Genomic DNA, 27,820 nt, shown 5'->3' with positions numbered 1-27,820 from the left:
TGCATATGTATAATAGTTTTATTTCATTTTATCCCTTTGTCTGAATGTGTTTTCCAGGAAGGCAGCAGGATATTGAAGCAGTTTTATTTGCATGGTAGTTAAGTAATATCTGGTAATAGTCATCCCAGGTGAAATTTTAAGAAGGGAGAGAAAATTACAGCTTTTGATTTCATGACCAAGCTAGTATGTTGTTCTCTAATGCTGCTGCTAGTCTATTTGGTACACATCTACCACCTATGTGTTGTCTCTGTTTGGTCCCCAGGTCAGTGGTCCCCCTAAGCCTATCTTATGGTTTTCTAGGCATGTTCATGGTTACTCAATCAGGGAAGCTTTCTCTCTCTTCCTGGATCCTAGACACTCCCAGTGATACCCATTATCTTATGTTTCCAAACTCATGCTTTCAATGTTCCTAAATATAAACTGCATCTAACAGAAAAGCAATGCAGAGCTGAAGAGATGGCTTAGCGGTTAAGAGAACTTGCTGCTCTTCCAGAGGACCTGGGTTCAATTTTAGCATCCACACAACTATCTGTAACTCCAATTCCAAGTGATCTAACACCCTCATAGACATACATACAGGCACAGAAAAAAATAAAAGTAAACAATTTAAAAGGATAGAAAAACAATCTATTTTCCATTACTATGAAATTGAATACACTAAGCCTATATTCAACAATAATTTGATGATCCTTCATGGTAACTTGTTTATCATAAATGCAATAGGAAATAATTCATAGTGTTTGGGTTTGTGTGACTGTTAAGAAGACATATTTAAATATTTTGTAGTTTCTTTTTGGGACCTACAGTGTTAAGTCCTGTTGAAGCTACAGAAACATCTAGAGAATTTGAGCACTTCAAGTTACTTTTAAAATTAATTAAAATGCTTGCCTGGTAGTTTACTAAATCTGACTTACAAATAAATAGAATGAGGCCTGTTAAATACTTTCTTTATTAAAAACACAGTTGTAAAATTTAGTGTGTGTGTGTGTGTGTGTGTGTGTGTGAGTGTGCGTGCATGTTAAATGGCATTCATAAGTACAGAGTTCAGACAACAACTTTATGGCTTGATGGGGTTAGTTGCGTTTTACCTTTACATCAATTCTGGGGATCAGACTGACGTAGATTGCATTCTTCCATTCTGAACCATCTCTCTAACCCTCAAAGTGCTAATTTTTAAATTCTTTAGAATATTTACCATTTAGAATGACTTTTCACTAGATACTTTCTCTAGCTGTTGAGGCTTTGCTAATATAGAACCAGATTTAGCTATGGCTGCTACACTCAAGGTTCATGCCGTTTCATCTGATACTTGAGGGAGGTATATGAATTATTAGAACAGGATGTACACAATGAAATATGAATGTTAAAGGAGAAAACATGTTTCTTCCAAGGAAAAGGAACACTGTAACACATTAAATAATACTGAATAACAACCTTCTTCATTGTCTCCCTGTTAGCCATAAGAGTAACCACATGAAAAATATTGCAGCCTAGAGAGAAGAAATCATGTTGGTAGGCGAAAAAGAAGCATCCTGGGATTGTGGAAGGCCCTCCTAGCTTGTTACACATTCCCAACATCACCAACAGTGGATTGAAATATATGGGAGAGAAAATGACATATTTATGGGCAGGCTTATTTTCTCTATCATTATTTCTAAAACAAAATAGTATTTGCATTGTATTTGGTATTACAAGTAATTCAGAGAATTTAAAATATGGCCAAAAACGTTTGAGGCCTCATACAAATATATGTGTTAAAAACAACTTGCAGATCCTTGGAGTTAGGTATCCTTGGAGGACCTGCAGCCAAATTCCTGCTAATCTTGAGGGATGAATATAGTTAACAGATCTGGTGCCTACGAAAATATTTCTCACCCAAACACTGGTCACAATATGAGGGGTTTCTTGCTCCAAGTTAATCAGACTGAATTTCACTGTGTGGTGAAGGAAAAACATTATGTTTTTAGTTTTTGAGTAGGGAAGATAATGTTTGTTTGAGTGGGATGGAAAGAGTTGCCAACTACTAGTCTCATTCAGGCTATTGAGATAACAAAGGGGAGAGACAGAGAGAAAGACAGCAGAGATGAAGCTAGAAGCACAGATAAAGACTTCTGGATGGTCAAATGAAGACCCGGAGCGGAAACAGAGTTTGTGTAAGAGGAAGGCGTTTGGACTCTCACAGTGGTAGTTCAGGAATACGGGAGGAACCATGTACAGAGAAAGCGCTACGAATTATACCCACAGAACTCAAAAAGCAAAGCCTAAAATGCTGAGGGGGAAGGTACCAGAATTGTAAGTGAATCACTGACTCAAAGATGTGGTTTTGGAAGAAACCCTAGCAGGAAGGCTAAGAGAAGTTGCTCTAATGAGAAACTTGGGAGTAAAGACAGCAAGCAAGACTTGAATAAAATGAGCTCTCTCCACTTGCTTTAGTGGCTATTATTATTCCTGTTTGAATTACTATAATGTTAGTCTGTGCATAAGATTAGAGGTCCTGCTAAGGAAGAGAAAATTAAAGGAAACGGTCATTTCTGAGTCTGTTTTAGTTGCATCCACTTCAGTTCTGAACAAGTTTGTGCTTTGCTAAGTATATTGCCATTTCAGCGAAGTACTACTGATTTAGAAGAAAAAAAAAACCGAAAAACAAGGAGCATAGAGCCGGTTTCAATATAGTTCAAATATGCAGCTCATTACTGAGTAATCACTATTTACACAATACCTGGAATAAAATTAGAGACTAGGGGACTATCAGAGTGCTCCAAAAGGGAAGTCTGGTGTAGTGAATACCAAGACAGACATTTCCCAGGGTCTGTACGTTGGCCTGTATCTGTAACCCACCCAGCTGCCTTGGCCATTCTCTCACTGCGACACTATAAAAGCATTGACACTCTGATACTCTTCAGGTTTCCTCTTTTGTAATGCTCTTTCTTCCCCTTGTTTCTTTGCCCAACTACTACTTGTCATACAAGGCAGGTAAAGCTTCACCTATGGGAACACATTTGTCTCTCATGCCTTCTATCCTAGTTCCCAAATTTTGAAGTCTTGTTGAATCAGCCCTTCTATGTAAGTCTATAGTAACGTGTGCATGTTTTTAGTTTGAGAGTGTACCCAGTGATAATGCAGTGTATTTTGTGATTTTTTTTTGTTTTTTACTTCCTTTGCTAGATTTTGAATAGTTTTTAGGATACCTAGGACTCAACAAATATCTCATATTTCAGCCTTGGTGGGTGCTTCAATTATTATTATTAATTATTACTATTTGAGACAGGTTTTCTCTGTAGCTTTGGAGCCTGTGCTGGAACTTGCTCTGTAGACCAGCTGGCCTTGAACTCACAGAGTTCCACCTTCCTCTGCCTCCAGAGTGCTGGGATTAAAGGTGTGCACCACCACTGCCCACCAAAGTTGTGCTTTACATATTACTTACGGTTGTAAATTCAGCAAATCCCTTCTCTGGGGGTGATACTCTAAAAGAGACACCAAGTAGGCAGTGAGATGATGTTGTAGTGCCTTGAGGAACAGGGCGAGTTTTAGATAGATTCTCAGGCAAGATTTTAGAGTAAAGATTATAGACCTAAAATCTAAGGAACACGAGTGAATGTATCAAGTCAGGCAGCGGAGGCTCGTGCCTTTAACACCAGCACAAGCAGGTGGATCTCTGAGTTCGAGACCAGCTTGGGCTACAGAGTGAGTTCCAGGACAGGCAGGGCTGCACAGAGAAAACCTATCTTCAAAAACCAAACCCAAACAAACAAACAACAACAGCAAAAAGGAGAGTAGATGGGGAAAGTACACAAGTTTGGAGATGGGAGATGCTTCATGAATTTGTGAAACAGGCAATAGATCCACATATGTGGAGATGAAAAAGGAGACTGTCGGGAGTAATTACTTCCCACGCTGTCCTTTCTATGTCAGTTGGCACATAGGATATTTGTTTCTCATTGCCTTAAACATTTCTGGCAACAGGGAGTTGGTGAACTACTGCAGCATGAGGGCTTGAGGGCACAAGCCCAGCAGCCATGTCTGTGCTTAGCAGCTGAGGAGGCATCTCAAGAATACCAGTTCTTACTCCAGAGGCAGAGACCGGGTGTCCCCAGAGCAAGCTGTGTAGCTGGACTAGCTGAATCGGCAAGCTCTACGTTCATTTCTGAGACTCTGCCTTAAGACACCAGGGAGAGAGTGTTCATGGAAGACTCCTGACATCATCCTCCAGACCACACAAATGCTCAGAGATGTGCATGTACACTCCCCTGTGTGTATCCCCACATATACACACATGCATGCACACCATACATATGGTCGTTGCAAAAAAAAAGTTTAAGCAAAATAAAGAGATTTCTCAAAAACTAAAAGTCTAGTGTGTCTCAGATACTTAGATGACCTGATTTTTTTTTCTCCCCATCATGTGACCTGTCACTTAGGGAAGTGGACTGATGTTACCTTATCCTGCTTGCCTGTACCTGGGTGCCAGAAATTATCCTCGTGTTGTTTTTTTTTTTGCCTATCCTAACATCTGCCTTACATAGATGTATAGGTTGACAATTCTCTGGTTAAAAACTTGAAGAACCTAGTAGGAACTTTAATTTCAAGAGAATCACAAGAATAGTTAACAAAGGAGTCACATGATTTACTTTAAAAATGGAAGAGTCCGTTCAGAATGTTCTAGAAGGATGCTCTGTACAGGTAAGGGCAAAAAGGAGAACGCTGAAGAGACTGCTGTAGAAGGACTTGGTGGAAATCTAGTCTGAGATGCTATAGGGCTGTAAAGAAAAGTGACGTAGGCTCCAAGCATCGCACGTTCAGCTTCCTCCCTCACGCCAGCGTGAGGGGCCACCTCCTGGAGTCCAGGCCCCACTGGTGAGAAGAAGCAGGCCCTTCAGATTTGTGTGATATAGCAGAACTGATGGAAGGATTTCAGTTAGACTTTGAAGGTAAAAATCTGGGACCGTCTGCATTTGCTCTGTTTGGGAAGTCATGGTAGTTAAGGGAAGGAAAGAATATCATTAATTATTCCACTTTGATTTGGCTTTTTCTTTGTTCTGGTGCAGATGGAATTTGTTAGAATTAATTTATGTCAGTCCTAAAAAGTATAAAGTGGGCTGCATCAGCTAACAGAGCAGATATGTCTGGCCTGTGTGTACAACAGTCGTTATTTTCCATCTGCTTGTCTAAACAAATGCCATATGAAAAGTGTCCTGGTAGGGTGAATGTATGGATTCATGTCTGTGAGGTATTTATAAACACACCATGTGAATTCTTGCCCCCTCTAGCATTTTAATGGCTTCACATTAAATGGTAGGTCATTATACTTTTCACTGAGACAGTGAAGGGTGATTAACTCCGTCTGGGTTCAACCAGTGTAATTTTAGAGGCTACAAATATTGTTACAAGTCAGGTTAAGGTTTAAAGGTGAAAGTATAGTGAAGCTTGACTGAATGACTTTTACAGCATCTAGTTACTGTACACAAACAAAGAAACTCTTGTTTTCTTTCCATTATGAATACAGAGGACAAATGACTTGCTTGTTATGGAGAGGAAAAATGTGAAAATTAGGTTGGGCTACAATAAACTTCATGCTGTGTGAACCCATTTACTCAGCATTTCAAATGGAACGTTCTTTTCAAAGCCCTGTTTAACCCTGAGCAGACTTAGAAACTTTAGACGCTGGCATGCCATGCCCTGTGTTGAGATAAGAGTATACCAGCAAATGGCATTCACAGATCTACCACCTTTTACGTCGAGAAGCTAATTCACCTCAATAAAACATACTCACACAGTCTTAGGGGGAAACAGCCTTTTTTTTCTCTCCACTGAGTGTTTTTGATAGATCCAACTCCCCCCAGATGTTTTCCAAGCTCACTGTTTCCCTGCTAAATACTTGGGTAATTTGATATAGTCTTTCCCTTTCAATGGTTGGATTCAATTCATGGAGACTAGCTCTCAGCCAAGGAATGGAGTTTGAAGCATAGGGTTGCTTATGACCAAGATACAGGTTAGCCTGTAAGACTAAATTGTGTGTGTGTGTGTGTGTGTGTGAGTGTGACTGTGTATACAAGGTGTTTGTGTGTGTATCTGTAGGTCAGAGGTTGATGCCTACTGTCATCCTCAATTGTTCTTTTCTTTTTTTTTTTTGAAATTTAACTTTTTTTTTTATCAACTCTTTGTGGGTTTCACATTTCCATTCCACTCATCTCCCCATCCCTTCCCATCTCCCTTTTACCCTTGCACACCCCATGGCCAAGTATAAAACAAGGTAAAATCTGAAAGAAAAAAAGAAAAGAAAAATCTCATTGTGGAAGCCCTGATATGACACAGTGAGTCACTGAGTTCTTTAGTCCATATATTGTCACTTGCAAGTGTTCATTGCATCGAGTCGTTGGTCTGGTTTGAGGTGTCTGGTTTTTGCTACATCATCAATACTGGGCCCTTACTGGTATTCCTCTTAGGTATCCTGCTATTGTCTTATTGATACAGAATTTGTCACTTGAACACACAGTTTGATGATTCTTCTAGTCTAGATAGCCAGTCTGCTCTGGGGATCCCCTGCTCTGCCTCATGAGTGCTGGGTTACAGGTGGAACACTGTACCTGCCTAGTATTTCTATGATTTCTGGGCATCATACTGGTCTTCACATTTGAGGGCCAAATACTGTACCTGCTGATCCATTTCAGGTCGTAAAGCTTCTTTTTAAAGTCTTGTGGAGCATCGACATTGATCTCAAAAGCAAAGGAGACATGAAGTCTGTATAGACTGTTTCCTTCAGTGAGCAGACTTGTTAAGGCTAGTCATGGATATGAGGACTGAACCTGGAACCAGAATTCACCTCTCTAACCATTAAGGAAATTTTAATGTCTGTAACAAATTCTATGCTCTTTTTTTCTTTGATATTTTATATTCTTGGAAAAATAGCTTTGATTGAATTTCCGCCCTGATATTAACAAGATTTGGTGGAGAAACACAATTTTGACCTCTCAGAGTTTGATGTAAGCTTTAAAGGTTTTAGGAAACAGTGTGCTTTCACTGAAGTAGAAGAGATAGCAGTGATGATTTGGAGCACCATTCCAAGGAGGTGATGGACAACAGAACAGATCTCAGCAACCCTCACCAACCTCAGAGGGTTTGCAGTGACATTCAAAGTAAATAACTTTCATTTGGGTGAGCTGACCCTTCCCACAGCAGGCTCTTCTGACATCACTCAAGTGGGAAAGGTTGGGGGAGATGAGTAAATCTAGTCCCAAGGTCAGGGCGAAAACACAAAGGTCAAGGCTCTGTACTTAGCCTTGTGTCAACATTGTCATGCTCTAATAAGTCTAAGGACTGATTCGACTGTGTTCAGTTACATACATAAATATATTGCAACTCTCTTCCAACTTCAATTAAATGGTATTTAAATGCAGGCTTTAAGACCTCTGTATTGCTGGCTAAATCAACTTGACATTCAAGAAATTTAAAACTGTGAGAAAAGGTTTTGTCAATGGTGTTTATGTCGGATTTGAGTGTGATTAATTAGATCATTGGTTTTTCCCTTAGAAGCATTTTGTGTGCATGTGTCTGAATGCATACACACATGTATCTCTACACACACATGCACTTATATACACACACAGGCCCCTCTACACATACAAGCACATATACACAGGCACCCCTACACACGTACACACCTCTATACACACAGGCATCTTTACACACACAGGCACCTCTACACACACATACACACATATACACAAACACACACACACGTATGCACTTGTATACACACACAGGAACCTCTACACACATAGGCAACTCTACACACACAGGTAACTCTGCACACACAGGAACCTCTATACACACAGGATCCTCTGCACACACAGGAACCTCTACACACACAGGATCCTCTTAGAATCTTACCCTCTACATTTTTATCCTTGTACGTCCCATCCATAGGCTGTTGTGGAACATGTCTCTGTTGTGAGTTTGCTTTTGTATTTTGTGCTTTGCATTCATTTTTCTTGTGTTCAGATTTCATTTACTTGGATGGGTGTGAAGAGGGGGGAAGGGGCCCAAGAGTGATGAAGTTTGTAGAGGAATTGAAAAAGTTCTCGTTCAGGATTGGGAAACACTTAGATGAAATACATGCAGCTTTTCTGGCACTCTGGCAAACTAGAAAGACTTGTGCACTGTCATCCCAAGCTCAAGTCTTGGCATGCACGTTAGCCCTCATTGTTGCTGTTGTTCGTGGTAAAAGACACAGATCTGATTTACTTATGAAATTTCCTTGAACAAGACTTTGGTTGCTCTGGAAACACTAGAAGGACAGCAAGGTGCTTGAATTACTTCTATTCTGGAGTGAGATCTTTTCCTATGATCACATTGCATCTGTACACCTTGGCTAAGGCTGCCTGAGTCCCTTGTGTCTGCCCAAGTCACTTGTGTCTGTACTAGTTTTGATTTTAAAGTTTGAAATGCAATTGATTCAAATCACAGTTCTAAGGGTCCTTATGTTTACTTCAGTGGCTGCTATGAAATTCTGTGTCTGTTGTGACATCATAGTAAGCCTTCACTTACTCTGTTCTGAACAGTAAACCAATAGATTACATCATAGATGTAGACATCCATACAACATAAACAGCTCAGTGAAATGACAAGTACTAACTTTTTCTGTCTCTCTGTTATGTTCAGTGTTCACGTTTGGGCTGTTTTCCCCTGTTATGGGAATATAGGCTCTACTAGTAACCTTGGAGCCTTATTTTATGTTTAGCAGTTATGAGAATACATTTTGTATTTGAGAAAACATTCTTTTCCGGTAGAATTCGGTAGAAGGAATTCAGTAGAAGTCCTTCCCATCAGACTAATGTGACTATAGATGAATGCCACCCCTGGAGTGATTAATGAATTGGGAAATGATATGCAGTGATTGGCTTATCTAGGTTTTATTCCGGGAGGGAATCCCCTTCACCTGCAATGTGTTGAGGAAAGCTTAGACACTTGAACATATGAGAAACAATAGGTAGAGATCATACCCACAATCTTCTAGGTCAAATGTGTTACATTTCAACACTTAGAGAAAACATCACTCAGATAAATCTGTCATTGTCGTCCAGTCTGGAATGTTTTTAGGGGAAACATGCTGTGATTTTCATTTTTTATTTTTTTGGTTTTTCGAGACATGGTTCCTCTGTACTGTTTTGGAGGCTGTCCCGGCACTAGCTCTGTAGACCAGGCTGGTCTCGAACTCACAGAGATCTGCCTGTCTCTGCCTCCCGCGCCACCAACGCCCAGCCATGATTTTCACTTTTAATTTTAGCACAAATTAAAATTTTGAATTTGTATAGCCATGCTTGTGGTATTCATTAGTATTTTATTTTCATTTATTTCATCTTATAATAATGTAGAAATACCTGTATTGAACTTGGATGGAGTTACATCCTGCTAGCCACATTGTAAATCAAAAGTGTTCTTAGGAGAAACCAGTCTATCCACTTAACCTAGTGTATTGCTTGCTTTCTCAGGATTGTTTGGAGGACTTGAGTACCTACCTGTTCTCTGTTGCTGTCTAGTATTTGAATTTCCTACTGGGCTTTACAAGCCCTTCAAGATAAGACATAAACTCAAAATAGGAAGCATGGCATCTAGCAATTTTTAGTGGTTTTTCCATTACAGTTGAATCATGGTAAGACAGGGACTGTCTGCATTTTCCTAGTTCTGTATTTATTTTTCAGTGTTCTATTTCCCGATTTCTTCTATGATGCTAAATCCACTCCATTTCTTTTGGTGTCAGTTTGTAGTTTGTTCAAGTTGGTCCTTCTATGGTGAGGCCTTTTTGTTTTTGTTTTTTTCTTTCATGTACCTGTTAATCCCATAGGCAAATGGAGTGTTTAGTGTATGTAAGTCCTCTCTCCACGTGTTACAGTCAGTTCCTCTGTAGAATTCTCCTTTGGAATTCTCTGTTAGATAAACAAACATGGCACTTTGGTGTTTGGTTTAGCAAACTAGCTGGGAAGCCAACTGTTGGGTCGTGGGATCACCCCAATGAGAGAATGAGGCTGTACTCAGATTCACCTGGCATTTTGTTTAAGTTCTCTGGAAAAGGCTCAGCTGCTGTGTTGGAGGTAAATCCCCACTGCCTGGGTTTGCATGCATTTGGGGAAGATGGCTTGACAAGGAAAAATAATTGCCTGTCTGCAGGCCTTCAATTAACCCCCTCTTAATTTCTTTTCACATCCATCTTCCAGAGTTCCTGTTGTCTTGGGATCTTGATTTCTGAGGTGCTTCAGTGGGCCTCTGCCTTTTCCAGGGCCTCTTCTCAGTGGGCTACAGCCTGTTCCCCTACTTAATTCCTGAACACGTTTCTACTTCTGTTCCTTCCTGCAGAAGCCTAATATTTTTTGCTCATCAGTGGTGCCCACCCAAACTCTCAATTATGGTTTTCCACTTCAGGAAAATTTTTATTATTTCTGAACTTCAATTTCAGTAACCTCTTGTTACAGGAGCTTTATCTGATATCCTAACCAATTGTAAATATATGCATCATATATTATTAATGTATCTAAATGTAGGTTGTAACATAATGATTAGCCTGGTTGGAATACTGTGTTAATATTTCGACAGTGATTTATTCGATAGGCAATTCCTGTTGTAAAGGCAATTAAAAAGTTTAAATTATATTTTATTATTTATTGTTATTATTTTATTTTATGCATACGTTTGTGTGCATACCTGCATGTGGGCAAGATGAATGTGTAGTGGTCCAAGGAAGACTTTTGGGAGTTGGTTCTGTCCTGCTATGTGGGTCGTGAGGAATAAACTCCGGCTTTCAGACTTGAAGGCAAATGTCTTTATCCACTGAACCTCCTTGCCTGCTCTATAAAAGCACCTTACAGTGTGCTTATTTCAACTACATATTTAGTGTTTATGTTTCCCATAAGCAAAGAATTTGTAAACAACCATTCACTAAACATATTGACAAGAATATAATTCAGTTTACTTTTTAGTTCTATGTCATATTGTAACGAACTTACTTTTACTTGTCTCTTACAAAGAAACTTGATGCATTTGCCAAAATCTGTGATTCAGGACAATATTTGCTTATCTGTGGGTAGAATTGTGGCATACATACAACTGAATTCTAATATTGGTAAAAGTAAGATAATTCAGAAACTGGCTCTAAGGAAATGGGTCTTGGGCCTAAAGAAGTTATAGAAGTGTGTATAGAAGTACATGCTACCAAAAGACAAAGATGGGATGAGTGAGTGGGAAATAATCTAGTGTATTAGACAAAAACTAAAATACTTTTTAGCTTGAAAGGAGATCTAATGTTGGCATATAATTTCATCTTTTTCTTTATTCTTTGAGAGCTACTGCTATCATTAATCACTAAGGAGGCATAAGAGTGCTTAACCAACAGCCAGATGCCTTGCTTTTATGCCTGTTGTGGACTATTATTTTTACTGTCTGTAGTTTTTCTTAGGACTCTGCTAAATTATTTATTGTACCCAGTTATATCTAAACCACTTGAAAGAACAATCATTTGTAGGTTAAACTTGAACAATGATCCCACCAAAATGGAGGTTTCTTTGTTCAAAGCTACATAATTTTTTAAGTGAATCAGGGGTTAGTCCACAATGAGGATTAATTTATTGAGCAGAAGGTGGACACAGGGGAGCTGTTTCTGTTTCAGGAGCCCCCGAGGCTGCTAGAACTCAGGGTGACATGTTGCAACACACAGAGGCACTTTCTTCCTCAAGAAAAGGCTTTATCCCTCTGGTAGAAAAACTTAATATCTTCCTTTTGACTCTGCAATCCATTTTCTTTGTACAGGATACAGACATATAATGTATGTTATATACCTCATGATTCAAATGATGTGATGTAAGGTCATGTACATTTCTTTTCTAAAGGGCAGACAATTCTACAGCAATGATCATCTTGTATTTCAATTATTTTGTTTGCAAAACAGTCAACTTGAAAATTATCATGGAGTGTAATGGTCAGCCTTAACCCTACCCCCAAATAGAAAAGAATAAACCAACAGCAATTACAAGACAGAAGGTTTTAGGTCTGTGAATGCAGTGATAGAAATACTACCCCAAATGATTAACCGAACACAGGCCATTTTCAATCTAATTTGTGGAGATACAGTTTTTCTTATTGAAATCTGTCATTGATTGTCTTGGACCCAGTTATGTTTCTTGCTTCCAGCAGGTGGGGATACAAGGTCTCTGGAGATAAAGGCAATCCAGTGTGTCCCCCAAGAGAAATGCTAGACCACTCATGTACTCCAGGCTCCAGCATTACAATGTGGAGGTTGGAGAAGACGTCAGTGTCTTTCTTCACAGGTGTCTCGATTTTGGCTAATTATAGAAACCTTCTCAAAATTAAATCAGAAGGGCCTGTGTCAGACGGAAGAAGCCATATAGAGGAAGCCATACTTCTCTCTGTAAAAAAGTTCCTTTTAAGTTCATAGCTCTGTTTAATTGCAATGGAAACTCTGACAAGAGATATTGCAAAGAAAATTTTTAAATTCTAACAGTAAGATATGAAAAACGCCGGGCGTTGGTGGCGCACGCCTTTAATCCCAGCACTCGGGAGGCAGAGGCAGGTGGATCTCTGTGAGTTCGAGGCCAGCCTGGTCTACAGAGCGAGTTCCAGGACAGCCTCCAAAGCCACAGAGAAACCCTGTCTGGAAAAACCAAAAAAAAAAAAAAAAAAAAAAAAAAAAGATATGAAAAACACTGGTAGAGAATCAGACTTCCAATGTGACTCTGTGAAGAAACAACAGCTAGTTATTTGCATATTCATAAAATTCCCCCGAGATTTATTTCCCTGTCTTTGATGCTAGAGAAGACAGCACACAGTTTATTTATTTACCAAAAAGTGCAGACATACAGAGAGTGTAGAACACATGTGTGGATTCCTTCATTATTTTAATTTGGTTACAGTTGCATGTCCTTAGTGATTTAAATTAGATTTCCTCATGTTTCATAGTAAATTTTGGTTTAAGGTGCATCAAGAAGACCTGGTCTAGAGATAACTGAAATATTTTGGTCTCATGACTTCTTGAATAATAAACCCCACAAACACAAAAACATTTACCTACAGAAAGGCTAACCCCCTCTCTCAGAGGCCACATGACCACTGAAGTGCTATTTTTCTTGACTAGTATGTCTTAAATTTCATTGCCAGTATAATTCAGTGAAGTGTAGGAGTCTTCCCCACCTGCTGTGATAAATTGCTATTATTTGTTTTGTTGTAGTTTACAAGGCAGTATAACGTTACTTAATTTTGCAGTATATGTAGATCCAAGGAGTAATTTTTTAGAGAATATTTGTAATAATCTTTCCTTCCATGTGTTCATTCTATATTTGCGATAAGAAAATAGAAGCAGTTGTTTTTCCCCCTTTCTAGAAACCTCAGAGCACTTTGTCATGTTTTGGGGGAAGAGGTTAACACACTGAACACTGCACTATTTTATTGCCAGTAAATGTTTTTACTCACTAGTGAAAAGTTTGTAAATAGGCACTGTTTAAGGACACAAAGAGATAATAAGCACTCAGACTTTCCCCCTTCAAATGCTTTTGACCTAGGAGAATGCATTGGTGATCTCAACCTTTGGGACAATAGCTGGGATCACAAAACCACTACTCCCCATTCTGCCTGCCTAGCATAATTAGCGCCTTTGATTCCGAGGAAACAAGGGACGGTTAGAACAGGGGCAAAAGCTTTTCTCTTTACTTCCCATTGTTAAGCCAAGACTCCATACGTTGAGAAAGGCCAGGATTTCTGCTAAGAAGTGGCTGCCTTCAGTACCTGTTCTGCTCATGGGAATGTTTCCCAATGTCCCATTTGGAGGAGACTCCTTTAACAGGAGCCTGCACCAGACGGATGAGAAGGAAACATTGTCTGGCCATTCAGTGAGGGCAAGTAGTGCTGAACCATCACTTTGGTCTCATTTGACCAGCTTGGGACACATGAATGAATAGCTGTCATTGAAGACTCTGGGAAAGGTGAACAGTGTGTATTACAAAGTGACTGGAAAGACAGGATTTGGCCGGTATGGTTGACTGGTTAGTACCCAAAACTCAGAAGGGATATGCGTGATTCTTTTTCTTTTTACATAACACTGCTGTGTAAGTAAACTCTATGCTGAGAGTAGTTGCTAGTGACCCAAGCATGTTAGAATATGCCTTTGCTCCTTCAGCCCATTATTGTAATTGAGTCAGCTCCTCTGGTGCACCAAATGGTGAGGTGGTGGCCTGAAATGCTCTCTCTAAAGCCCTTTTGTTAAGATAGCCAACCTCTCTCTCCCTTTTGGCTCCAAGCAAAGGCGTCATCCGAGTTCTCATTTTCCTGGCCCTTTCGGTGAACTCTTGCCTCTGAGTACCCTTTTCGAGCTCGTTATGGCGTTGGAAAGGATGGATTGCCATAAACTGTTTTTCTTCCAGTAATTTTTTTCCCCTAATGTATTGTCTTGTGAATGATCAGGGATCTCATGTTACCTGCGGAAGCTCTGGTTTTGGGATCTGCAGCCCCTCTTTCTCTGTCTGAGGTTTCGCCACACCCCCTAACTTACATCCTAACTTCCCGGAGCTGATATTTGACTAGGGAGAATCTGCACAATGTCTCAGCAACACGAATTTCCAAAGGATCAGCTTGAATTCCCTTTGCTACCATCTGTATATCTTCTGAGGTGCCCCATAAAATAATGATAATCAATAATAGGTAAAACAAAAAATGAGGCCGGGCGTTGGTGGTGCACACCTTTAATCCCAGCACTCGGGAGGCAGAGGCAGGCGGATCTTTGTGAGTTCAAGACCAGCCTGGTCTACAAGAGCTAGTTCCAGGACAGCCTCCAAAGCCACAGAGAAACCCTGTCTCAAAAAACCAAAAAAAAAAAAAAAACCAAAAAAACAAAACAAACAAACAAACAAAAACCGATAGGGATGTATGAGACAGATGTCCTGTGACATTTGGTAATCCGGGTTCTTGTAACGGTGACACTGGCTGGCAGCTAGTCAGGAGAGGTCAATGGCATTAACGCATAGCACAGTTCTTTCTCATAAAGTCTGCTGTTGCCTGAAATGTCAAGAACACCAAGACTGAGAAATCCATTCCATCTTACATCGCTTTAAAAAATGTATTTATTTTATTTTAGGAACATTAGTGCTTTGCCAGCATGCATGTCTGTGTGAGGGTGTTGGGTCCCCTGGAACTGGAGTTACAGACAGTTGTGAGCTGCCTTGTGGTTGCTGGGAATTGAACCTGGGTCCTTTGAAAAAGCAGTTGGTGCTCTTAACCTGGGAGTCTTGCCTCCAGCCCCCAATCCCACACCACTTTTAATTTTAACTTTTATTTATTATTTTGAAACCTGATCTTACTCAGGCCAGATTGGTCCGCAGTTCACTCAGGAGCCTAGACTGGCCTCTAACTGGTGTAATCCTCCTGTTTCTGTCTCAGAATGCTGGGAGCATAGGCATGAGTGTCTTTTACTGCATTGGACGAAGACTGATGCTGTTACCTGTATGGTTTAATCTGTTAGCCATCTGTTTTCAATGACCCGTTTTCCCCATTCTTACTCAACTATGGAGAAACTTCTGGAGCAGAGACGGTAGGCATACATCTTCATTCAGGAACCTGACTGAGCAGAGCAGGTCACAGCATGGGACTGGAAAGCTCTGGAAGACTTAGTTATTTCCCTGACTAATTACTTATTTCCTGCCTTATTTGCATATGTATGTCTTTCTCTTGTGAACCTGATAGTTACCGAAACATCCTTTTTTACTTGCTTCATTCCCTCAAACCTTCCTCCGCCTTGATTGTAGTCCAGCACAAGTAAACCTGGAATGCCCTGACTGTCTTAGTCACAGGAAATGTCACAGGCTGTGGAGACAGAGATCTCTCTCTGTTCTCTTCCCTGCTGTGAGCCTCAGCTCACCCTTCTGTAAAGTGGAGCTGTAAAATATGGTCCCCACGGTTGGTCACCATCTCGCCGTCACCCTTACAGTCTTCTCATAATGTTTTTTGGGGGTAATAAAGTGAAAATTTGTAAATCATACAGAAGGGTTCTACACCAAGATTTGATCATGTAACTTTTTGTTTATATTATTCTTTGCTCTTTGTATATTTATTGTTATGTATGGATATCATGTTTGCATCATCTGGCTTCTCATTACATGCTCACTTATTTTTTTTTACTTACTTAACTTGGATGCTTCCAGATTACAAGTTACTAATTCTGATTTTAAGCCAATTGTCCTTAAGTTTTTCTTTTTAAATGTTTGTCTGTGGCTTTCACAGACCATCCTTACTCCTCCTTGCTTCCCAGTTTGGTGTTTGGCAGGACTATTCACTCATTATTTAAATACTCAAATACTTACATTATGGTTGAGATTGGTCACAGCTAATCTGGTTTTTGTTTATTGCCTGATGTTTTGGAATAACATATTCGTCATTATAATGTCAAGGACTGCTCTTTTGCTGCCAAATGGACAGCTCTGTGAGTTCTGATGAACCCACTTCTTTTTGTTGTGCTGAGTCTGAGTTAGTTAGCCCCTGTGACAGTTTCAAAGCAAAGGACATTTTTTTCTTATCAGCCTTGGTAGCAAGTGACCTCTCCTCTGGGCTTGAGGGACATGGGGTGGATGTCTCTCAGGGTTCCTTACATTTGCATTTGAGCAGCTATGGGCAAAGATCCTATGGGGTAATTTAACAATGTTTCTGAGTTTCCTTAGGAAATTGCCTTTGGGGGAGGGGAGGCTAAGGAAAAGAGGGCATACATTTGTTCTCCAGAGGTACTGTTGAGTTTCAATTCTTTTTTCTTTTTTTTTTAATCAGCCACTTAATTCTGTTATCTGTTATTAGTATCTTCAACTTTTCAAAATGGTCTTGATGCCAAAAAGTACCAAAAACTACAAAGAGCAGATGCGCTTATACCTGGAATTTGGTACAGCCTCTTTACTCTTACAGTATATACATACTTTCAAGTTAGCTGGTTTTGTATTTCTAAAATTTAAAGGTAGCGCATTGTAAGAAAGGCAGTCCATTTTTAAAATCTAGTTGTTACATTCTTTTGATGCATTTGATTTTTGCATTGTGCGGAATAACACACATGTTAATAACACACATGTTCAATGTGGCTTCAGGAAGAGGATAGTGTTTCAGGTCTGGAAATTTATTTGAGAACACTGTGGCTCTACATGACATTACTGAACTGTACACTTAAGAATAGTGAGGATGGCAGGGCCTTGATGGCACACGCCTTTAGGCCCAGCATTTGGAAGCAGAGGCGAGGTATGTCTGAGTTAGAGGCCAGCATGGTCTGCAGAGCTAGCTAGTCCAGGACAGCCAGTACTACACACAAAAGGCCCGTCTCAGAAAACCAAAAAGGAAAACAAAAATAAAAATAACAAAAAATAACAACAACTGGCAACACTAGCAAAATAACAACAACCAAAATCAAAAGCAAAAGTATGATAAACTTTAATAATACATGTCTGCAGACACTGTGAAAAGATAAAACCTAATGTTTAACCTAGCAATGCGTGCATTCTCTTGTAGAGTTTTGTGTGACCAATGTGGGACATCTCTTGTTTGAGAGTTTGGTTGGCTGTCATGTCTGAGAGTGATGGTGACAGATTTGTGAGAGATTGCCATGAGATAATTTGAGTGTCATACTTAATGCACAAAGTTTCTGACCTTTTATAAACATTAACCATTACTGTTGTATAAGATACAATAAAATAAACTACAGTATCCCATAATTTATATAATTATATGTAATGACATTATGATTAAGTGTACAAACTCAGCCCCTAATTACAAGGTATGCGAGTATGGGAAAGTTACATTTTTAAAAATACTTTGTACTCTCGTTCTCTCATTCCTATGCTGGATGAGACAATAGTACCTGTTTTATACCTGACAGAAAGGATTAAATGAGCTAATACACATAACACATACAGTATGTTTTATGTAAGTGGCATATTATTACCTTACTTTGATAACTTAGTAATGATAGTTTGGGTGTTAGTAGTGGTTTGTAGATTTAAAGTAATGTGCTTTTTTAGACTCAGTACTTCTCAACTATTATTTCTGCCTATTTAATATTATGTCTTTTGAGGGATCATTTTAGATACTTCTTCCAGGGATGTATTGTTATGCATTCTCAGGGGCTGAAGTGCTTTGATGTTTTATAAAATTGCATACATATAACAACTAAGGGGAAGTTTCCTAAGAAGCTAGTTTCCATCTGAAAAAGAATATATTTTTACTACTTGTTTTTCTATGCTGTAAATAATAATTGGTACCATGATTTTTGTTTTGTTTTGTTTTTTTTTTTTTTTTTTTGAGACAGGATTTCTCTTCATAGTCCTGGCTGTCCTGGAACTCACGCTGTAGACCAGGCTGGTCTGGAACTTAGAGATCCACCTGCCTCTGCCTTTTGTGTGCTGGGATTAAAGGTGTGCACAACCATTGCTCAACCTTTTTTTTCTTTTTAATGAATAATAGGTGACAGAGACACTGATTTACAAATGCCTATGTTGCAGATATTTAAGTTTTTGCGTGTAGAATGCTGTCCACTCCGCTGAAGAGTGCTTTATTTCAGCTTTACACATACACATCTGTGTTTGCGAGGCTTTGGAACTTGTATATGTGGCTTCATAGTTGGACTTGGTGCCTCTTAGGGTTCACTGTGGCAATGTGACAGGGTGCCAAGCAGAGATTAAAGCCTCTTAAGGTGTTTTTTGTACCTATGCTTTTAAGATTGGCCCAGAGGAATCTTGGTTATTCCCCCCACCTCCTGTCCAGGTGTCCTACAGCCTGCCAGATTTTAGGGAGGGAAGGAGGTCACTTTCTCACAATTACAGTCTGCAACTCTTTGAAAGTGTCGGATCCTCCCTTAATGTATTGATTTTTAAATATAATTATAATGTGGATTTCATTTAGTATATGTGTTTGGAACATGTGGTGTTCCTTGGCAAATGGACCCTCAAATTATATGCTTGTACATGTATTTAACTGTAGGAAATTATTGTTTTACTTGTAACATGCTCGAGGTGCATTTTAATAAATATAAAGGAATAGCCCGAGGGAGGGAAACAGGAAGATCAAAAGCTTACTCTGGCTGAGAAGGGAGTTTTTATTGAGGTTGGTTATTAATTTAAAATTTTCTTTTGGTGGGGTAAATGACTAGGAAGGGTCTAATCCCAAATTGCTCATGTGGCTGTCTCTCTCTCTGTGTGCCTTTTCTTTCTTTTTTGTCTGTAACTTGTGTTTTCCATTTTCCCACCCGCCTTTTTATTTATTATGCCAACAGTCTCTCAAGGATTTGTTTAAGCTAACAGAGAGACCCCCCCCCCCCATCCTCTGGGGAAATATTGTAAAGAGCATGGTGATATTTGATTCTTTGGTTTGTAGAGTGTCGTCAAAGACAAATAAGTAATAGCGACAACAGCAAAAATGGACATCCCTTTTGTAGGAACAAAATCCACTTTGAATCTGCTTGATGCTTAACCGTGAATTCCGGAGCTGATCTCCTTAGTGAGATTTTTTATCAGACAGAGTGTGATAGACTCTACTACTCTAAGGAGCAGGCAGAAATCTTTGTAACAGTTGCTGTTAAGGAACTGTAAATTTCGACAATTATTCAGCCCATTGCTTTCAACACCTTTTGTTGGCTTATTAGTGTATAGAACAGCAGGGCTGTATCAGGAGCAAGAGCCCCTGCATTTTAATTAGCTCCAAAGACAGTGGGAGATAAAAGCCAGGATTTTTGCCTCATTTTGATTTCACGTTGGCTGATTAAGGATGCCATTGTAGGCTGAGCTGGCCTGACCTAATCTGGGTGACCACCCATTTATGGAAGGGGAATGGCAAAGACTTGCTCTAGTTTTCTGAATGGGATTAGGAAAGCACTAATTAGCAAATCCTGAAAGCCAGGAGGCATGGATGGGAACACAGCACCCATCCATAAGAAACAAATGCAGTCTGGGGAAACATTCACCAATTGAACCAATTAATGCCTGCATATATTAGGCACTCAGTGATGTGTTTTCCGTTTTTTAATTACTTGGTCATGAATAAGAGCCTGATGTTCCTCAAGCTGTACTTGTTGATTAAATAAATACTTCTGTCCTGAAGAGAGATGTCAGAACTTGAAGAGTACTAATGTTGATAAAGAGGTTTGTAAATAGTTGGAGAGCAGATCTGAGCAGCCTTTGACCTTGACTGGACTGGGAGGAAATGCACTGGAATACACTGTTGTAGAACTTTCTTGTTAACTCTTTGAGTCTCAGTACAGTCAGATTTTAGTTATGGAAGAGGAACATGGTCTCCTTGGAGATATTCCAGCCTTTTAATTTTGGTTTATGCGCTTCCTTTTTTCTTTTGTTCTTTCTTCCTTTTCATTTCTTTTTTCTTTCTTTCTTTCTTCCTTCCTTATTTCCTTCTTTCCTTCCTTCCTTCCTTCCTTCCTTCCTTCCTTCCTTCCTTCCTTCCTTCCTTCCTTCCTTCATTTCTTTCTTTCTTTCTTGGTTTTGTTTCTCTATGTAACAGTTTTGATTGTCCTGGTACTCACTTTGTAGACCAGATTGACCTGGAACTCACAGAGATCTGCCTGCCTCTGCCTCTCGAGTGCTGGGATTAAAGGCGTGTGCCACCACTGCCTGGCTGTGGAAAATTATTTTAACATTTGTTTATGCTCTGGAATATTACTCTAACTGTGTAAAGTTGTGTTAGTTTTGTTTATGCTGCATTTGTTTGATGATGTAAGGATGTGTGTTTAATTATGTAAAGATGTGTTGCGTTTGTTTCACCTGGCCTGCCTAAGGCACCTGATTGGTCTCATAAAGAGCTGAATGGTCAATAGCTAGGCAGAAAAAGGATAGGCGGGGCTGGCAGGCAGAGAGAATAAATGTGAGGAGAAATCTAGGAAAGGGGGGACACAAAAGAGACCAAGGAGAAAGGGGGACATGCCCAGGGCAAGAAGCCAGACAGCTGCCAGACTGACAGGCAGCAGAAGCAATGACGGTAAGATATACAGAATGAAAGAAAAGTAATAAGCCCCAAGGCAAAAGGTAGATGAAGAGAAACAGTTTAATTTTAGTTAAAAGAGCTAGCCAAAAGCAAAGCCTAAGCGAGGCTAAGCATTCATAACTAATAAGAAGAAGTCTCTATGTCATAATTTGGGAGCTGGTTGGTGACCCTAAGAGAGAAAGCCTGCTACATTCCATTATGACTTTTTTCCCCCTTCTGCTCAGTGTTTTCTCCAGAAGAGTGACAGTATTAAATATGGAGCAGCAGAAACCAAACACGCCGTGGTCTGAAAACATTGATACAAAAGAGATAGGAATAGGGTTATTTCACTGAAATGATTGGGTGTTGTTATTTGTGGACTTCCCTGCTCTTTCCTCAACCTTCACCTTAGTTAATTGATTCTGCCACTAGGTGGAAGCATCTAATTTTATTGATTTTGCATGTGTGAATATAAAGGTACTTTAATTTCAACAGATACCATTTGTCATACTGTTGAACTTATCATCCTGTAGGTCCATAGGCTAAGGAAACTTCTACACTTCAATGAATTAACTAGCCCATTCAGATTCAGTCAGCTGAATAGATGGCGATCCTTGACATTGCTAAATGTACAGTGAGACTCCTGTACACAGGAAAGGGAGGCTAAAATAACAAAAGTCTGAAAGCTCATATGTGGGTTTTAGCTACATGCATTTCACAGTTACCATGTTGTTAGTGCTTGGGAGGCAGAGGCAGGAGGATCATGGCAAGGTTGAGATCAGCTTGGGCTATATAGAGAGTTCTAAAATAATCTGAGCTATAGAGAGATCTGTCTCAACATAGCACACATGCATATACATAAACATACAACACAGACATAGTTATGTTGTGTAAAATGATTGGTAAGGACTTTAGTCTTGCTTGGTTTATATGTGTATGAATATTGAGGAGAAGTAGAATGTTAGGTTTTTCCCCTCACCTCAGAGCTGATGCTGGCTAAGGAAGGTCTGAGTAAACCATAATTACTGGTGTGATCAGCATTGCGTATGTTAGTGACTATGGACATGTAATGCTAAAACTTTGGTGTGTTTCTGAATACAATATACACACACACAAAAAATCTGTCTGTCTGTCTGTCTATCTGTTATCTATCTATCTATCTATCTATCTATCTATCTATCTATCTATCTATCTATCTATCTTGAGGCAGGGTGTCTCTCTGTTAGCCTTGGCTGTCCTAAAGTTCATTACTTAGACCAAGCTGTCCTTGAACTTATAGAGATCCACCTGCCTCTGTCTACCCTGTGCTGAGATTAAAGGTGTGCACCAGATTTTTATTTTTTTAATCTCTAGTTTCTTTTATACTATCCTTTATTTCTTTCCAAAGTCCCTTTCTCTCTCTGTCTCTTTCTGTCTCTGTCTCTGTCTCTCTCTCTGTGTGTGTGTGTGTGTGATAGAGAGAGAGAGAGATATATCTATATCTGTATCATCTGAACTCATCCATATGAATGAGTTCCTGAGTCTAAATCCTTTGACATATGTTGTAGTTATGATGCATGTCTTACCAACGACTTTTGGTTCTAGGAATGGAACTTAAACAGCTTAGCATTTCTCCTGGAGACCATTGAGAATGTTCTGTTTAAAAGAATTTAGAAGAGAGAAGTAGCTGAATGCCATTTCTCTCTTTTTTTCTTTTCTTGCTTTTTGAAGTGAATACTCTTTCTAATGGCAAAGAAACCATACTAGATGTTAGGCAGAGTTTGGATTCTATTGTTAAAGTACGGTGAACTATATCTTAGATTTGCTGTGCTTCACAAAATTTTCCAGGAGACCACATATACTGATCTGACAGTGTTCTGGAGGTAGGCAATCTGTTGCTTTTACTCATGTGTGATAACCATTCGTGCTTCCATTGCTTGAATCGCCAGTTTTCTCCCAAAGAAAGGACAAAGTCTTAGTTGATTATACTAAGCTAAGGAAGGTTTCCACTGGCATGGCATAAATTTAAAGGTAGCACAGAAATGAAAATAGAGTCAATATAACATTTATAGATGCAACTACATAGAGCATACGGTAATATAAAGGGACAGTGTTATATATAGTTGTATATTATATACATTATATATAAGTGTACATATAGTATTATTATGTATATGGCATATATAATATATACTCAGGAGATGGAGGCCAGATGATGGGGAGTTCAAGATTATTCTCCCCTTTAGAGTGAGTTCTTGACCAGCTTGAGTAAGAGACACTCTGCCTCTAAAAAACTGTCTAGATAAAAAGAGGACAGATGGACATGCTGGCTTTTACCTTTATGTAACTACAAATAAAATTCTTATGTACATTTATTTATCTGCTCAGATTTAAGTTCTGCCAAAATCAGGAGAGCTGTGGCTAGTCTTTCTTATGCATGCAGTCCATGCAGGACAGACCAGAGGGCTGGCTGTCCTTTTTATCGGAGCTGGACTGGAAACTGTTTCAATCTAAACACAAATGACTGCGGTCTCTTTATCATGTCAGAGATGTCTTAGGGTAAATGGAGTTTGGGAGACCCTTTGCTTTTTGAAAGCAGCACTAATTTCCTTGATTCTCAGATCAACTCTTTTTGTCTTCCGGGGCCCATATCTTGCTCTCATTCCCATGTTAATGAAACTGCTAATTTACATTTGAAGGGCCCCAAACTCACCAGGAAAATTACTAATCAAATTGAACTTTCTGGGTCTGATTTAATTTGGTGGCATTAGTAGACATGCTTTGGACTCTCGGGGAAGAATTATTGAATGCTAATTTTAATTTGGTTGAATATAATCTAATATAAAATTCTACCTTGAGCAATGGAAAATTAAATTACAGTATTTGTATCTGTAAATAGGAACTTTCTGTCTTTAGTACAATTTTTGTTTACTTAGGTTATGAATAAATTCTCAGATAATCTTTAAGGGTTAGAAATATTTACAGGTTACATTATGTTAGATAAAAACCTAGAAAGAAAATGAACCCAGAGGCCTTGGTAGGAAAACCATTAGATGGGCTCCCTTCACCTGTTAAACCCAGCTGTCCCTACTAAAATTCAGCTTTGTTCTGAGAACGGTGTCTATGAAAATCTTAGGAGGAAACTCTAAACTGTTGGTGACAAGAGTAGCCTATTTTATAAACCATGCAGTAACCAGGATCAAGTATCAGTGGACAGATTCAAGCCTCTTTCTCCTCTTTCATATATTCAGTTTGGTGGCATTTTGTAAACCTATCTATCCCTTTTCCATTGCCAAGCTGACAAATCGGCTGGTGTGTCGACACCATCTGTCTGAAGAATCCAAGGCCACTACCCGAGTTTTGGTTCAGTTTTCAATAGAAGCGCATTCCATTAAGTCTTGTATTTTTTCTTCTTAAATTCCCAAATTTACCATTGTGAATCACATTGGAATTTCCCCTTTTCTCTTTCCCTTCCTCTCCTCTCTCTGTCCTCCCCCATTGTCCAAACATAAAATTTAGTGTCGTTCTCAGAACAGTGGTATTTATACATTAGTAGAAACTGTTACATTAGATCTAGGACTATCATTTTACAGTAGACTGATAGAGCATGTCTGAAGTCCTCAACTGCCTCCCTAGCACAAAGAAGAAAGAAAAGAAATTGAGAGGGAGGGAGGGGGAAAGGGAAGGGGGAATTGTATTGACCTACAGTCGGAATTAATTCATAATAATCACTTGTATTTAGGTAACTTCCTTATTCTAACTGAATCCAGTTCTTAAACAGTCTCCTCAGTTAATTGTTGGGTAAAACCCTTAGAAGTCCACCAGAGCTCATTCAGGTGGCTTTGTCATGCTTTACCTGTGTGCTCTAAAGTGGTATTACCTAATTTTCTTATTGCTATGACAAAATCCCCCAGCAGAAGGGACTTAGGAGCAGAAAGATTTATTGTGGCCTGTGATTCGAGAAGAGAGATAGCCTCTCATGGCATGAAGTCATGGCAGCCTAGGTCTGAGAGGCTGATTCTGTGGTGTCTATGCTTAAGAAGCGGACGGAGGGAGATTTATGGACTCAGCTCACTTTCTCTCTTTTCCCTTCCAGAATCCACTACTCTCAGCATACACTCACAGGCACACAAGAATGCATTTTCTAGCTGGTTCTTCATCAGGTGACACCAACAGTGACTGTGAATTTTAACTATTTAAAACTAGTGTTTTAAAAAAAAACCCAAAAGAACAAAACCAAAAAAACCTTCATGACATAAGTAATATTAGTTAGATACATACTATAGAGACTTGTGATAGTTTGAATACAAGACGTAGATGAAGACATATTGACTTTCTGTGGTATGTATTACATAGACTATATTGGGCAGGCAAGGTTTCGTGGAAGAAGAGGTTGTAAATAGAAATGCGAGAAACTAGAGAATTGGAGAGCCAAGAATGGAAAACTCTTACCAACATTCTTGTGAGGATGCACTGAAGAAAGAAAACCTGATTTTAGGGCGATTAGTTTATTAGAATTATTTGTTTACAAATGAAGGAAATCCATTCAGTAATGGAAAATACATTGATTCAATATGCTCCAACTATAGAAAACACGTGGGTGAGACCACAGTTATGGACTAAAGAAACAGATGAATGCCATTGATACATTTCACCCTTTTCCTCTACCTCTTTTGTGCTATTAATTCGTTCTTCTACCTTGAAGGCAGTTCATTTCGGTGCAAGAACGAACACGATGCTTGGTGAGCTACAATACGATAGCTTTTCCTTGACAGCTCCAGGTTGGAAGATCCCTGGGAAGGATTCAGTTGTCTCTTTGCACAGTAATTGATGTAACCAGGTTGGGACCCCTGCTCCACTGTGGCCTAGGAATGGAATCTATTATTAGAAGAATAAAGGGAAGGTATAGCTAGCTAAGGATTTCCTCACTGCCACAAAAATACCAAAAAATGAAAAATAAATGTGTGTGTGTGTGTGTGTGTGTGTGTGCGCGCATGAACCCCCCCCACACACACAGACGCAAACGTTTCGCAGTTGAGAAATGAATAAATTTAGCAATGTGAACTAGTCAGAGACACTGAATTGGGGATGAATGAGGACTGTCATTGCCTCTTAAAGACAGGTACATGACAGGACACAACTCTAGTGAGTATTCCTCAGCCATTCCCCCTGTGTTGCTTGTTGCTACAGCTTTTGAAATAGAATCACTCTCTGTTGTCCAGGTTAGTTTCCAGTACCAAGTTCAAGAGATGCTTCTGCCTCGGCATCCCAAGTATTGAGAATGCAGGCAAAAGTCACTGAACCCAACCAATTTTAACTTAGATAAATACAGTACTGTAAAACTCTCTAAATGGAGCATTCTCAAGCTGTCTCAAGGTAAACTTCTAAGTCATTCTTGAGGTTTGTAAGGGAAACAGGTCTGTGATTATACAATGTTGCTCTGACCCGGTTCTCAAAGTAGAAATCCTGGAGGAACTGCCCTGTTTGCCTTGCAAACTGAGATATCCTTTTGACATTATTTGGGAAATATTCAAACGAAGCTTTTGGTTAAAGAAGAAATGAAAGGAATTCTAAGTTGTGAGTATGGCCATATAGTGGCAATTGACTACATGACCAATGCCTGTTCTGTGCTATAAATATTTATTAAAGGAGTATTCAGTAGCCTTGGCAATATTCTGAAGGCCTTAAAATGTTAGTATAAAACATTATATTTTTATCTATTCTTATCTGTGTGTTGCCCAATATACTTCTCTAGTCATAGGCTTTCTAGAAATATGTTAGGCAAGGGCAGCCTCTCAAGATGCTCGAGTAGGAATTGGAAATCAACTGTCTGGACTGTTTAACCCCTTGTTCACACTTTCTAACTCATTGCTTGCCTCAGAACATTTTTTTTCTGTACCTTTTTTTTGGTCATTTTTGTCATGTCTGTACTTCAAGACTTATGAATTGGAATTTGAACATTTTTATTAGCACCTTCTCAAGAAAGAGATTCTACTCTGTACCAAATTTAGGAAATATTTTTTCTACCTGTGAACTCCACGTTGCCACATGACCTATTTCCGTTTTGTATCTACACCAACAATAAACACCCAGAGTTACTCTGGATGAGCTATGGGGAGTGGAGTTTGACATTCAAATGATGGAGACTGAAGTCCTAGGTCTGTAGGTTGGGGTTGTAGCCCAATGTGGGGAAGGCTGCCTAGTGTGCTGGAAGGCTTGGGTGTGGATCCTAACCTGTGGTAGTGATGAACACAGAAGTTCTGTGTGTTTCTAACTAACCAACTAATTAACTAACTAACTCTGGCTGAGGTATTGGACTAGTTACTAGTTTATTCATGGCCAGCAGGGTGATCAAAGCATCTTGGGGCCTAATATTGTTTTAATATTTCTGGAAGATATTTGCCCCTTACCTTGTAAGAATGTTTTTGTTAGTTGTAATGATTATTTCATTGATTTACTAGTATGCTTCTTTTCTATTCTAAAATCCTAAAGGTTAAACACCCATGGGTACTTCAGACCTATTTCATTTTCAGATTTCAGGAGGTGATAATTAAATGGTAACTAATGCCTTTAGCTTCTTTTTTGGCTCCGCCTTCTCACCCTCCTCCTCTTTCTTCCGTCCTTCAATTTTTGATTTTTTTCTTTTCCCCTGCTGTTGTTTAGTCAGGGTCTTATGTCCTGAGGGTGGCCTTACTATGTACTGGAAGATATCCATGAACTCCAGACTTCTTGCCCCAACCTCCCAAGTAGGAAGACTATATGTGTGAACCACCACACCCTGTTTGTTTGCTGCTGGGGATCTAGCCTAGAGTCTGTCCATGCCAGACAAGAACTCTACCATCAGAAGGAAACC

The 27,820-nt window shown here is 39.4% G+C and overlaps 1 protein-coding gene across 10 annotated transcripts in view; it reads left to right on the top strand.

Annotated features, from left to right (window-relative positions):
- Robo1 (roundabout guidance receptor 1) overlaps positions 1 to 27,820 on the top strand; it is a 919,114-nt gene that overhangs the window by 579,497 nt on the left and 311,797 nt on the right. Inside the window, exon 1 of one of the 10 annotated variants that reach the window (XM_040750594.1) lies at positions 22,689 to 22,850. The exons of the other annotated variants lie outside the window; for them this stretch is intronic. The gene's annotated coding sequence lies outside the window, so the exon portion shown is untranslated. Of the gene's footprint in view, positions 1 to 22,688; positions 22,851 to 27,820 lie in introns of those variants that run through there. 10 annotated transcript variants of the gene reach the window in all.

This window comes from Mesocricetus auratus, unplaced genomic scaffold, assembly GCF_017639785.1.
Source record: "Mesocricetus auratus isolate SY011 unplaced genomic scaffold, BCM_Maur_2.0 Super-Scaffold_100008, whole genome shotgun sequence".
In the NCBI taxonomy this organism is placed as follows: domain Eukaryota; kingdom Metazoa; phylum Chordata; class Mammalia; order Rodentia; family Cricetidae; genus Mesocricetus; species Mesocricetus auratus.
The sequence above is the reverse complement of the archived record's forward strand: the minus strand, read 5'-3'. Positions and strand labels throughout refer to the sequence as shown.